This window comes from Pseudonaja textilis, chromosome 6 (genome assembly GCF_049901715.1).
Source record: "Pseudonaja textilis isolate UNSWEBS1 chromosome 6, rPseTex1.2, whole genome shotgun sequence".
Taxonomy (NCBI): domain Eukaryota; kingdom Metazoa; phylum Chordata; class Lepidosauria; order Squamata; family Elapidae; genus Pseudonaja; species Pseudonaja textilis.
The window spans coordinates 23,783,450-23,796,191 of record NC_141995.1 but is presented as its reverse complement, the minus strand read 5'-3'; the positions used below and the strand labels follow the sequence as shown (position 1 = coordinate 23,796,191).

The following is a 12,742-nucleotide window of genomic DNA, read 5'->3' as shown; positions in this document are numbered from 1 at the left end:
AAACATGAAAGAACTCCTCTTCCAACTTTTATAACTTTTATTGTTTTTAAATCTGCCAGAGCATTTAAAAATAACCGCTCATAACAATTTTGAAAGCACACATTCATTCAATAAATAAATTAATTAATCACATCCATATTCATGTATTTAAAAGCAGTGACTTAGAGGGTGAAACCTTATTTACTTCTTTCGTAATATATTCCAGATGGAATTTTATAAAATTCACGAATTTATTATGATACAAACTTCAATGAACTCAAGTTCATTCAGATATTACTATCAAAAATAAAGATGGCTGAAGAGGTATAAAAGGGTTTATATGGCAAAACGAGTTATACATTAAATCCTGTCAAAAACCAAGTAAAGCTTAAACATGCATGAAATAAGCATATCCACAATTGTATAGAAAGGCCTTTCAACTGTGTCAACCATGTCAAGCTGTAGAACATGATTGTTAAAATGGAAATCCAACAGCATCTCATTGTCCCTATGCAAACATATATGCAGGTCATGAAGCCACAGTATGGAAAGAACATGGCAAACTACAACTTATAGTCTGAATAGTAACTGTGCCACTGAGAGAAAATTACTTGCAAGACCATGGAAACAACAACCAGTCTTAGAATTGATAATGAAATTGTAGATAACATTTGCCTTTTAGGCTCAACTATCATCAGTAAATAAACAAGCAATCAAGAAATATATTACAAACTAGATCTTGGTTGAACAGCCATGAAGGTCTATGAAAAGATACAATGATCAGAATAGTCCAAGAAAGGGAATTGCCTGGGATGTTCTGTGGAAATGAAAATTGACTTGAAGGAGGATAGAAAATGTATGATACTTTGGGACACTGGTGTTGAGAAGAATCTTGAGAATACCATTGTATAACCATGCAAATAAATTAGTGGATAATTGAACAAATCAAACCAGATTTCTTACTACAGGTAAAGAACAAATGCTCAAACTCAAATTATATAACTTGTTGGTGTTTAGTCACTGCTTCGAACAGTGATCAATGGGGATAAAAAAGTAACTTTGTGACCAATGCCTGCATTTACAACCTTCCAGCATCTCTCTCTCTCTCTCTCTCCTTCCCTCCCCGCTCTCTCCTAGTCACCATTACAGTTTCTTAGAACACACTGTATGCAATTGGTTTCTGTGACTTAGTCATTAGGCAAAGTGGTCACTAAGTGGAAATCTTGTGACTCTGACTATGCGTATGGTTGTAGTTCAGCTTTTCTTTGCTTTAAAGTGTCAAAAAGATAAGATCCCAAACAGCTATTGAGCCCTAACACTGGGGAAGATTTCTGGAATTTGACTCATGAAGAAATTCGATAAAAATGCATATCCTTTTCCTTACTTCTCTTAAGAATGCTCACCCCAACATTGGAATAATTAGTGAGAAGGAAATGGATGTTTGTATTTATATTAGCTGAAGAGGAAGAGATTACCGGAAAGTGAGTTTGCGCTGGGGAAGATGCATTGAAAGGAATGCTTTAATACCTGCTGTTTGCCTAGTGCACTTGCAGATCAAGCTTCAAGCATTTTATATTTGCTTCCCTAGTTTTCCAGCAGCATATGCACTGGGGATTAAAAAAAGTTAAGATGACAATCACAAATGATTATCCAAAGCCATACCATTTTGTATGTGTACGTAGTGTTCGAATTATGGGTATAATAAGAAAGTACAGAAACTTACTTATTCCATAACACTAGAGCTTAAAGTTATACAGACTAAATAATTAATAAGGAAGTAAACTACAGCACTCCTCAGAATACATAGAGCTAGTTTACATACAAAGATGAAAAGGTCTAATAAGATTTTAAAATATAAAGTAACATTTTGAGATATGTGTATTGTATATCTGGGCATAAGCATGACATTTATTTTAAAAAAATCTGACACAGTGGAAAAATTGCAAATTACATAATGATCATGTATACGTTTTCAAAAGAATGCTTTTCAGACAGAAAACTTTAGTAGTCATAAATCTGATCGGTCAATCTTATTTTAATCAACAATCAGGCAATTACATAAAAACATAAATAATAGGCTTAGTTGTCATAACAACATTACTTATTAGCCATTGCCTCTTCATTGCTAGAACTCAAAGTTGAACTTCTGTACAAATGATAAATAAATTTGCATTTTAGAGAAAAAAGTTCACATATAATTATATATTTTTCCTGTGTATTGACACTGGAAGAATAAGGTATATATTCTGAACATTCCTATAGTTATAATATGTAAGCGATGAACTGTTTCTATCTGTTCACAAATAGCTTTTTATCTCTTCACAGACTTCACAGGCAAGTATGCTCTGCTAATGAGATATTAGGATATTACCTGCAAAAGAGCAAATTGAAGGATGTTGCATTTAACCCTTGAAATGCTTTCCTCAGTCCAGAAAAGTAAGAATGTTGAAATATTTTGTAGTTTCCCAAGAATAAACTACAACCTAAGTTCCATTCCATTGGGAAAATTGTACTTCCATCTCATTTAACCTTTCATAGAATTTGATATATTAAATATGCTGCTGGTAACCTCCACAATGCTGGTTTCTGTTCTAATGTTTTTGTTCTAATACAGGTTTCCAGTTGGAAAAGTAATTGTTTACAAAAATTAAACACAATACAATTAGTTTTAATCATCAGCTTGAAACTAATTTTGGGCATGTCTATCTTTGTGATATTATGGACAAATTCACACTCTGCATATGGAATGCATCATCATCATCACCACCACCACCACCACCACCACCACCACCACCACCACGATCAGGTCCTGTCCAGGAGACATTGGGCAGCAAGTGTTTTCAATCATTCTCAACATTTTCAATGTCCCAAGAGATATTAATAATCTTAAGATCTTCCTTGAATGTTTGGCACCAAGTTTTTCAAGGCCAGCCTTGTTTTTTCGTTTCTCTAGTGCAATTTTTGGATGCTGGTCTTAGGCATACGTAAGATATGGTCAAAAACCTTTGATGTTCATTCATTGTACTTAATAGGTGTTCTAAATCTGATACTTGTAGTAGCTTTTCATTAGTAATGTGGTCACTGTAAGAGGTACAGAGGATTCTTCTCAAGCAGCATTGTTGGAAAGCATCTAATCTTCTTGATTGTACACTTCCATGTTTCTCAAGCATATATTGCATGACAAATATATGGTATGACGAACTCTTGAACAGTGTTATCTTTGTAGTAATACTTATGGGCAGGTACACTGAAATATGACCACTGCATTCCAATTCAATAGTTAATGTCCATATCTTTATCTCTGTTAATAGACATAATGCTACCAAGATAAATTAATTGTTGGATTTGTTCTATAGCCAGACCACAGACTATTATATTACCCTGAGCACTTCCAACTTGCATAAATGATTTTGGTCTTCTGAAAATGTATACATAAGCCAATCTTGCTGCTGTCATTATCTAAATTGATACTCTTTCTTGCATGCACCTTTTTGTTTCACCAAGCAATGCAAAGTCATCTGCAAAATCTAAACCTATTAAATGAGCTGTTGTCCAAGGGATGCCAGAGTTTTGTTATCGCTCTATGTATAATGAAGTGTCCATGGAGAGGAGAAACAAGAATGTCGATAGTATACATGTCTTATTCCTGTACTGATGTTAAAGAAGGCTGTGTTTCTAAATTTCATTCATATATAACAGCTGGAATTATAATACAGACTCTTAAAGATGTTGATAAAAACATTGAGCAATACCATGGGATTTTACAATATTCCATAGTGATTCTCAATGAATTGAGTCAAATGCCTTTTTAAAATCAATAAAATTGATTACTACTGGTTTCTGGAATTCAATATTCTGTTCGATGATATTTCTTAAGGTCAGGATATGGTTGTTACAAGAGCATCCTTTCCTGAATTCTGCTTGTTCTTCATGCAGATATGTATCCACTTCACACTGCAATCTACTGAGTGACACAAGGCACAGAACATTGCACATAGCAATATTATGCCTCTCCAGTTGTTACAATCATTGAGGTTCTGTTTCTTTGGTACTTTAAAGATTACACCCTGCTCCAATCTTCCAGGACACATTCCTGTCATCAACAGTGAGTCTTGCAACAAACGATCTCCACCATGTTTGAAGAGCTCTGCAGATTATCTTGTCTAAGTGAGCTGGTTTGCCATTTTTTTAACAACCATATTGTATCCTGAACCTCGGTAATTGTAATTTGTTCCATACTAACATCAGTATGTGCAGTATTGGCAAAATCATACACTGTTGATGTTTAAAATGTTCAACCTAATGTTCTTTTTTTTACTAAGTAGCATTTTCCCATATTTAATTTTAATTGAGATGCTGGTGTTGGTTCTAATTCTTGTTAGTTCACGGTCAAGATGAAATAGCAATATGGAATACATATATAATAAATATTTACATTATATTTATAGCATTAAAATATAATGAGCCTTAAACTGAACAAGGCATCTATTGGCTAAATACATCCAGCCTTTGTAAAATGTTTATTGAATGGGCATTTTATTGTAAGTTTTACAAAGTTTTCATCTTTCAAAACTGTATAAATCACTATGTGCCAAATGAAGTCTTCCTTTAAAATGTCACATGTATATATCTACTGACAAGAGACATCACTTCTATAGGGCAAATTTACATTTTGTTGATTGGAGAATATTCTAAGAATATTTTAACACATTTTTAATGTGTATCAAGTTATGATTTTTGACAGCAATATGGGATTAATTGACATGTACCCCACTGCCAATATTGAAAAATTATTAGAATTAAATTAAACTTATAGGATTAGAAATAATGAACATTTCACTACAAAATAATTAGAAGAAAAAATTAAACATTGCAGTCACTAAACTAAATCCATCATAATTGCCTTCTCTTTCTCTTTCAATTGAAGGACAACATGGAGATAATATGAAAAATTGAAAAGTGGGGAATACTTTATTATAGGATCACATATTGATTGAAGATAAATAAAGGACATTAGGTTCGTAAATTCCCACACTGGTGAGAAGAACATTGAAATTTATTCTTTCTCCAGAAGAGAAAGATTTATTTTTGACACAAATAAGTTATTCTTGATATATAGTTCACCAAATTTGTGATAAACCAGAATATTTAAATACATTCAAATATAATAGGGCCACATAATGTTAGAACAAAAAAAGGGTATCCTTTTTGTGTTCAATGCAATAAATCAGGGGTGTCAAATTGGCGGCCAGTGGGCTGGATGCGTCATGCACAGGGCATGCCTTCCCCAGCTCTGTGAAGGGGAAAAAACATCGCAATACGTCACGTGACAGCAATGTGATGCCCTGAGTTTGATACCCAGGCTATAAATGAACAAATTACACAGGTTTTGATCTATTGTCTTTTCATTCATTCACAGTGATGAAGTGCATGAAATATTCAAATAGCCATTACAATTGCAATCTCTGCTATGAAATAGTTGATAAATCAGATATTGTACTATACTGAAATCTCAATTTAATGGACCAATTGGTAATTGGAGGGAAAACCAACCAACAAACAAAAGGAATATCTGTTAAATATTGAAGTGCATTGTTTCCAGCACTTTATACCATTCCAAATTACATAAACAATACATTCACGCAACATGCATTATTTGATAATAATATCATTATGCCAATAATGTAAATGTCCACAAATAACATGAAATTAATTTCAGCATAACTATTTAGCAGACTCAATATATCGCTAATTACATCAAATAAACAGAGTATGCCTATTTTTTTTCAGTCCTAATGTTTTTGCCTATTATATGTATTAAATCATTGGGATAGGTTTCCAGCGGGTGCCCAGTTTTCTTTTCTTTTTCTGATGCTATGTAGCTGAGGCACATGCACATGTACATATACGTTTGTTTTTTCTCTGCAGGAAAATTACCCCCCAATTTTTTGTATGTTTATTTTTGCTAAGTGATAGAAGAATTCTGTAGAACCAAAGCCAGGGTCTATCTTCACATCCACAAGCTTGTTTCATGCTTATAAATAAACATTAGTAACAGCTTCTTGGCTATATTAACTTCACATAACTTACAATGGGTCTCATTTCACATTAGAAATGGCCTTTTGAATTATTTGCCAATGGAATGAAATAAAAATAAGCCGTGGAAAATCATTGATAAGAAGCCAGCTGAGGAAGCAGAAGCGGAAGCCTTCAGATCTTGGAAGCATACTTCGCCCACACAATTTTCGGCAGGGCAGCATCCTTGGCAGTCTAACCAGGCTAACTTAAACAATTCTAACTGTTGTTGTACATACTCAGCTAATTCTTTTTTTTCTTTCCTTACCCAATTGTTTATGCAATAAACTTTTCCTGGCAGCTTTCAGCTCATCACTCTCATTCAAATCAGTGCTATTATCAGTGCTGCCACATACTTGCAAGCTCTCGAATTAGTAAGGTAGACAGGTAAGGAAAGATTTATTTGAGCTGTGGTTCGGAAGCTCTGTGTTTTGAAGAAAGAACAAAACGTACATACCTGTATGTGAAATTCAAAGTCCTAGCTCTTGAAACAGTGTTAAAATAATCTCTTAATGTTATTGACAATATTTTAATAAAACTATTAAAAAGGTTACTGTATTACTATAGAAGAACTATAGAAACAACTACAGACGTTTTCCACACTGTATGTCTCTAGGATGGGGACACCCTCTGTTGACTATTGCATTTTAATCTTTAAAAAGTCTATTTTATACACTAAAGAGTTTTCTTTCTTTTTTCTTCCCTCTTTTATCAGTTGCCAACTGCCCAGAAACAGCAGCCTATGTTTGCATTCACTATTTTAGGCTACATCACATGTCAATTATATAACCTTGTTTTACTGTGCTCGAACTGGTTAGAACAATCTGGGAAATGAATTAGTGCAGCCCCTAAAAACATTTTGCAATGCAAATTCAATGGCATGTTCAAATCCCAGCCATATGATAAAATATTGCATATTCAGTTTTTCACCATAACTGGTTACTTATTGTTAGAGCAAACTAGACCTTGTGGTAATTAACTTTTCCAATTCTGTTTAAGCCTGAACGGTCTGACTGTAAACTAATAAGTAATAAGCCACTTCTCTTGAGTTGAAGTATGAAAATTGGATGAAATGTATCTACAAATGATTGGTCACAATATATGTGCGGTGGTGGGGAAAAAAGAATTGTTGAGCTTTCAACATTTTATACTAGCATACTGGATGTAAGTGAAGGCCACAACTGGAGCAAGAGCAAAAAAGAATTACCTAAGAAAAAGTACAAGTGTTGTTTTAAATAAAGAAGAAAATAAAGTTTATGTGTTTAAATAATATCACACATTTTCATTTTTCCAAAACTTAAATTTTTCTCTATTCATTTAGTGGCCTTCCAAACACCAGCAATTCTTTCAACACACTGGTACATCTAGCTACAAAATATAACAGGTAACTTAAGCAAGCAATGCCAGTCAATCGAATCTTAGGAATCCTTTGCTTCTATTCTATTCTACACAACTCATTTATTCCTACAAAGCACCAATACTTTGCTTCCTCTTGAAACATGAATGCTGGAATGGGCTGTCTTTATGGTCCTAGATTCACAAATTATAATTTTGCAAACAAAAATACATTCCTGCAGCTATATCATCTTTCTTCCTTAATAGTTTTTCCCCTTTTACAGCTTGCAGCTGTAAAGTCTTTTAGTAAAATTCTGCGGAAGATGTGGAGGCATAAGCTTTCCACTGCTTGGCTCCTGATGCCCTCTTCTCAAGAGGTGAAACTAGACATCCTCAGTGTCTTTCTGATGGCTTCCAATCATTATAGGCAGAGGTGGTATTCAGCAGGTTCTAACCAGCAGAAATTTTGAGTAGTTTGCAGAACCGGCAAATACCACCTCTGACTGGCCCCACCACCACCTATTCTCTGCCTTCTAAGTCCCAGCTGATTGGCTGGGTCTTCTTTTGTTGCCTTGCACAGGTTAGTGGGGTGGGGAACAAATGGGATTTTGCAGTAACCTTCCCCCAGGACTGGGGAGTATCCTTTCAGTATCCTTCTCCTGCCATGGCCAAGCGAGGCCCACCAAGCCACACCCACAGAACTGGTGGTAAAATTTTTTGAATCCCACTGTTGATTATAGGTAGCTTGCCCACAGAAGCCTGGATGATCTTCATAATATCCATTTTAGGAAAATGGTATGTTTTTATTTTGCTGATATTTGGGGTTCAAGTGTATGCCAATTGAACTGCCTGATTTTTTATTTCTTGGTTTAAAAAAAAAATCTTGGGAATTGGCTCTGAGTGCTCCATTCCATTTTATTTATTATGTGCGCCATTCAATTTTATTTTTATTGTTGGTGATATGCCCAGGGTGATTGCAGGCATAATCCTTCTTGCAGATATGTATTTTCACTCATTTTTGGTAACTTTTATTGTTCAATGTTTTAAACTTTTAATTGTTTTATATTGCTGTTTTTATGATATTCTATGTGACACAAAGTTGCTTGATAGTGGGCAGCATATAAATTTAATAAACTAACAAATAAACAAACAAGGTAGATATAAATTAAAAAGAGGAAAACTCAGGTGTTTCTGGAAAAAGGATACAAGTATTTAAACAAAAAAAATGACGATTCAAAGGCACATTTCTATTGATTATATTTCTTGTTGGAAGTAGCAATGTTATTTTCTGTTACTTATGTTACAATCATGTCATGAGACTAGGTTACCTAAGGAGCTGTCTCATTCCAATTATATTGTTCTTATTCCACCTCATTGAGCAGGGTGGGCATGTTGTGGATTCTGTCACTTAAAGAATTTTGACTGTCAGGACCCAGGAAGAAAGCCCTCTGTGCCACTGTCCCTGACTGTTGGAAGGTTTCACTCCCAAAGGCAAGTGGGTGCCACTCGTTTGGCCTTCAGCTAGATAGTGAAGACCTGTCTCTGACAATTGATATGGACATCAGACAGTGCTATGTGACCTGGGAGTAATTCATGTCACGAAGATGTTTTTTCCATCTTTTAAACTTATTAACTCTTTAACTTGGAATATCTTTATCTTAGGGTTTTTAATTCTGCTTTTTTCTGTTTAATTCCATTTATGTTTTATATTATGAGGGTTGTTTTGTATAATAAACCATCCATATCATTTAAGTGAAATGGGTGAAGCAGAAATGGAATGAATGAATGAATGAATAAAATCACTTTGAAACCTCCTTAATTTTCCATGTTTATCATCATGTGATAGGAGTTCTGCCAATAACTTCATTGGTCATTTATTTATTTTACTGATATATGGTCAAATGACATAAAACAAAATGATTACAACTAATCAAAATGTATATGTAAGTATAATTAAAAATATAATTCTGAAAGAAGAAATTCTGAAAGATATTGATAATAAGCATAAACAGTAACAATTATTGAATGGAATTTAGTAATCCTTCTTTAGATATCACAATATTTGTCTGAAATGGTGTAAGGTTTCCTGCCTGAGCTTGAACGACCTCCAACTCTGTTGTTCTATTCTAAATATGACCTGTTAGCTGAAAGGAAAGCATTCTCTTTCTCTTGAGGTGTCATAACTAGGGCTTGGTATAGGCATTATTAGGTCAGTTTACCAAGTCTTATAAAAAGAGCAGTGCAAATTGTGATGAGAAATTCCCTCTGTGGACAGGGCGATTTTATAGGCATATTACTGAATCTTTCTTCTAGGAGTGAGGACATTAGATCAAAAAAGTTTAAATGTTATCCTTGTTTTTAGATATTAGTTAGACACTTTGCAAGGGACTTCTAAACAAACCTGCCCCATGCAAATACCATTTGTACTTTAGTCATATTAAATAACTGAAGCCATAAAAGTTCATTGCTTTAACTCCAACCAAGCAATTAAATTGAGTTGATAAGCCAAAAATAAATTAAATGTAGATCAACTTTGACTTTCATGATAACCCAAAGTTATCTTGCAAAGTCAAGTAACATGAAGAGACACTAGTGTGAACAAATATCAGGTGGTGAAGGAATATGCCTGAGATGAAACAGATTCTAGTCTCATTGGAAATTTAGATACCTATTGGGCTATTTGCAACAGAGTACATGGAAACTTGGATTGGACATCTTCAACAGAACACACGTCATACTAATAGCAAATTTGCGCCCTGTATAACAGATGGCTCATGACCTTAGTTCTAAATATTACTGTTGCATCTGGGACATAATTATTGCCATCTCAGAGAATAGTATTTCAGAATTTGTGAACCCAGGTGGTGACGGCCCTTGTTGTGCTTGCCAGATTGCTGAGCCTTGTAGAGAAACACTGAGATATTTAAAAACTTTGATTGATTGGTACTAAAACTAGTGGTAAATGATAATTGAAGATGATTTTGGTTTAACTGTACCTGTCAACCATTCGTCCCTCTCTGTAACAGCAGACAAGACTCTAAGACTCACTTGTATCATTGAGATAGTTTTCACATTCGTACCATGGAGACATTAACAGTTTATAAAATAAACAAAAGAAGTTTGTTGGTCACCACTAGGATACAACTTGTCAAAGCTTCTACCAATAATGAATATAAAAGTTAAAATGAGAGAAGCAAAATGGATCCTTGTTTCACTCTTTGCTTTGGGATTTAATTAAAACCTAAGAAGTAACAAAGAATGCTGCTTTTGAGATGACCATATAGGGAAAGATAAGATATTCAAAATTCTTGTCTACTTTGCATTAAATCAGTACAAGTCATGTTTGACTCATAAGAATTTCATCAAAATTCAATGATTATCTTGTAAAACATGAATGAATAAAAGTATAGTCAAATGATTGATTAATAATGATACTAAGGTATTTAATTTTTGATTGAAAATATGAGAATTATATGCAATGTAATTGTAATTGAAGACTACGAAATGGAGGCACAAAACAATTTGTAAACCAACCAGCATACTGTATGTACACATATGGAAGATAGCTTGATGTTTTTATGTTTTGTTTGTTTATGTTTGTTTTTAAAAACCAATAAAAATTAAAAAAAAGAATTTCATCAAAATTTTCTTCTGAAATACATTTCAGAATGAATTCTTTTTTTTCAGTTTGAACAAGAAGGTAGAATATTTTATCTTCAGGGCATAGATGCAAATATCAGTTTCTATTACAACAATAGTAAGCATATAATTTATTATCCAAAATACTGAATATGAAAAAGGGACCCAAATTTTAAGTCTTCACCTAAACATTATAAATTAAGGATAATATAATAATTGTCCAACAATTCAGTCAAACATGCAATCAACTGTGTGCTCCAAAACAAATTACAGAAATATTCAGTTCAAGGACTAATTTATATCAAGGACCATATCAACCTATGGTATACTGTATATTGTTGGTGTATATATCACTTTTTTTGATGTCATAACACCACCATTTCCCCATCATCTGAGAGAACAAGACAGTTTCCTTCTAAAACATTTTAATCCTGTCCATGAGATTCTGTTCCTTCTGAGTAAATTTCTAGCGCAGTGGTGGCTAACCTTTTTGGGCTCCTGGGCCAATAATTGTGTGTGCACTTGCGTGCACTTGCATGCCAGCACTCAGAAGGCAATGTGCGTGGCTCCCACCATGTCCCCATGCATGACCCACCGCGTGCACCACACATCTCCGCGCATGCGCATGCATCTCCCTTGCCACCAAATACTGACAATCAGCTGGCAGGCGGGTGGCACGCATGTATGCACAGTAGACCTGCTCTAGTGTGAGGGCTTGCGTGCCGGCAGTAATGGCTCTGCGTGCCACTTCAACAAGCATGGAATAGGTTTGCCATCATGGTTCTATCCCCTTTTTGCAAGTTTCCTGGTGGATTATAATTTTATTCCATTTACCTTTATCTATCTATATCAGTGGTGGGATTCAATTTTTTTTGCTACCGGTTCGGTGGGTGTGGCTTGGTGGGCATTGCTTGGTGAGTGTGGCAGGATACTGTACAATCTCCATTCCCACCCCACTCCAGGGGAAGGATACTGCAAAATCCTATTCCCCACTCCACTAACCTGCTTTCCAGCTCCATTCTCCTGTGCAGGGCAACCAAAGAAGACCCAGCCAATCAGTTGGGACTCAGGAGGCAGAGAATAGATGGGGGCAAGGCCAGTCAAAGGTGGTATTTACCAGTTCTCCGAGCTACTCAAAATTTCCACTTCTGGTTTTTCAGAACTGATCAGAACCTGCTGAAAACCACTTCTGCTATATTATATCTTATTCAAGTTTTTTTTTTCATCCCACCCATGCTTCCTTGTTTTACCAATTTTACAGAAAATATCCATTCTACAAATATCATGATTATTAATTATCCAACTAAATTGAATCATTCTCATTAAGTGAATGTTAGTTAATTAAGTTAATTAAGAATTAAGATTAAAACAACAAAAGTATCACCCTTGGAGGTATCAGTTTTTCACTGCCTTAAAATGAGACACCATTAGTTTTTCTGCATTTCATATTTTTTGCTACTTTCCATATTTCTGTGAAAGCAGATGCTAACATACATTTCTCCACACAGTGCCCCTTAAATATGCTGGATGACAACTTTCATTTTTGTTTCTGGTTTAATTAAGACAGGAAAAATATTTTTAAGCAAGTACAAAAGAAAGCTTAAGTATGATTTTTCATATCAAAATAAATATTTCCTAATAATTAATGTATTTAATGATTTCATGCCAATTCTACCAATGATGTAAATCCAATTTTAACTGGCCTATGATGTTG

General features: G+C 34.4%; 1 protein-coding gene across 4 annotated transcripts in view; it reads right to left on the bottom strand.

Moving 5' to 3' along the window:
• NR3C2 (nuclear receptor subfamily 3 group C member 2) overlaps positions 1–12,742 on the bottom strand; it is a 145,130-nt gene that overhangs the window by 42,167 nt on the left and 90,221 nt on the right. The gene's annotated exons all lie outside the window — the stretch shown is intronic.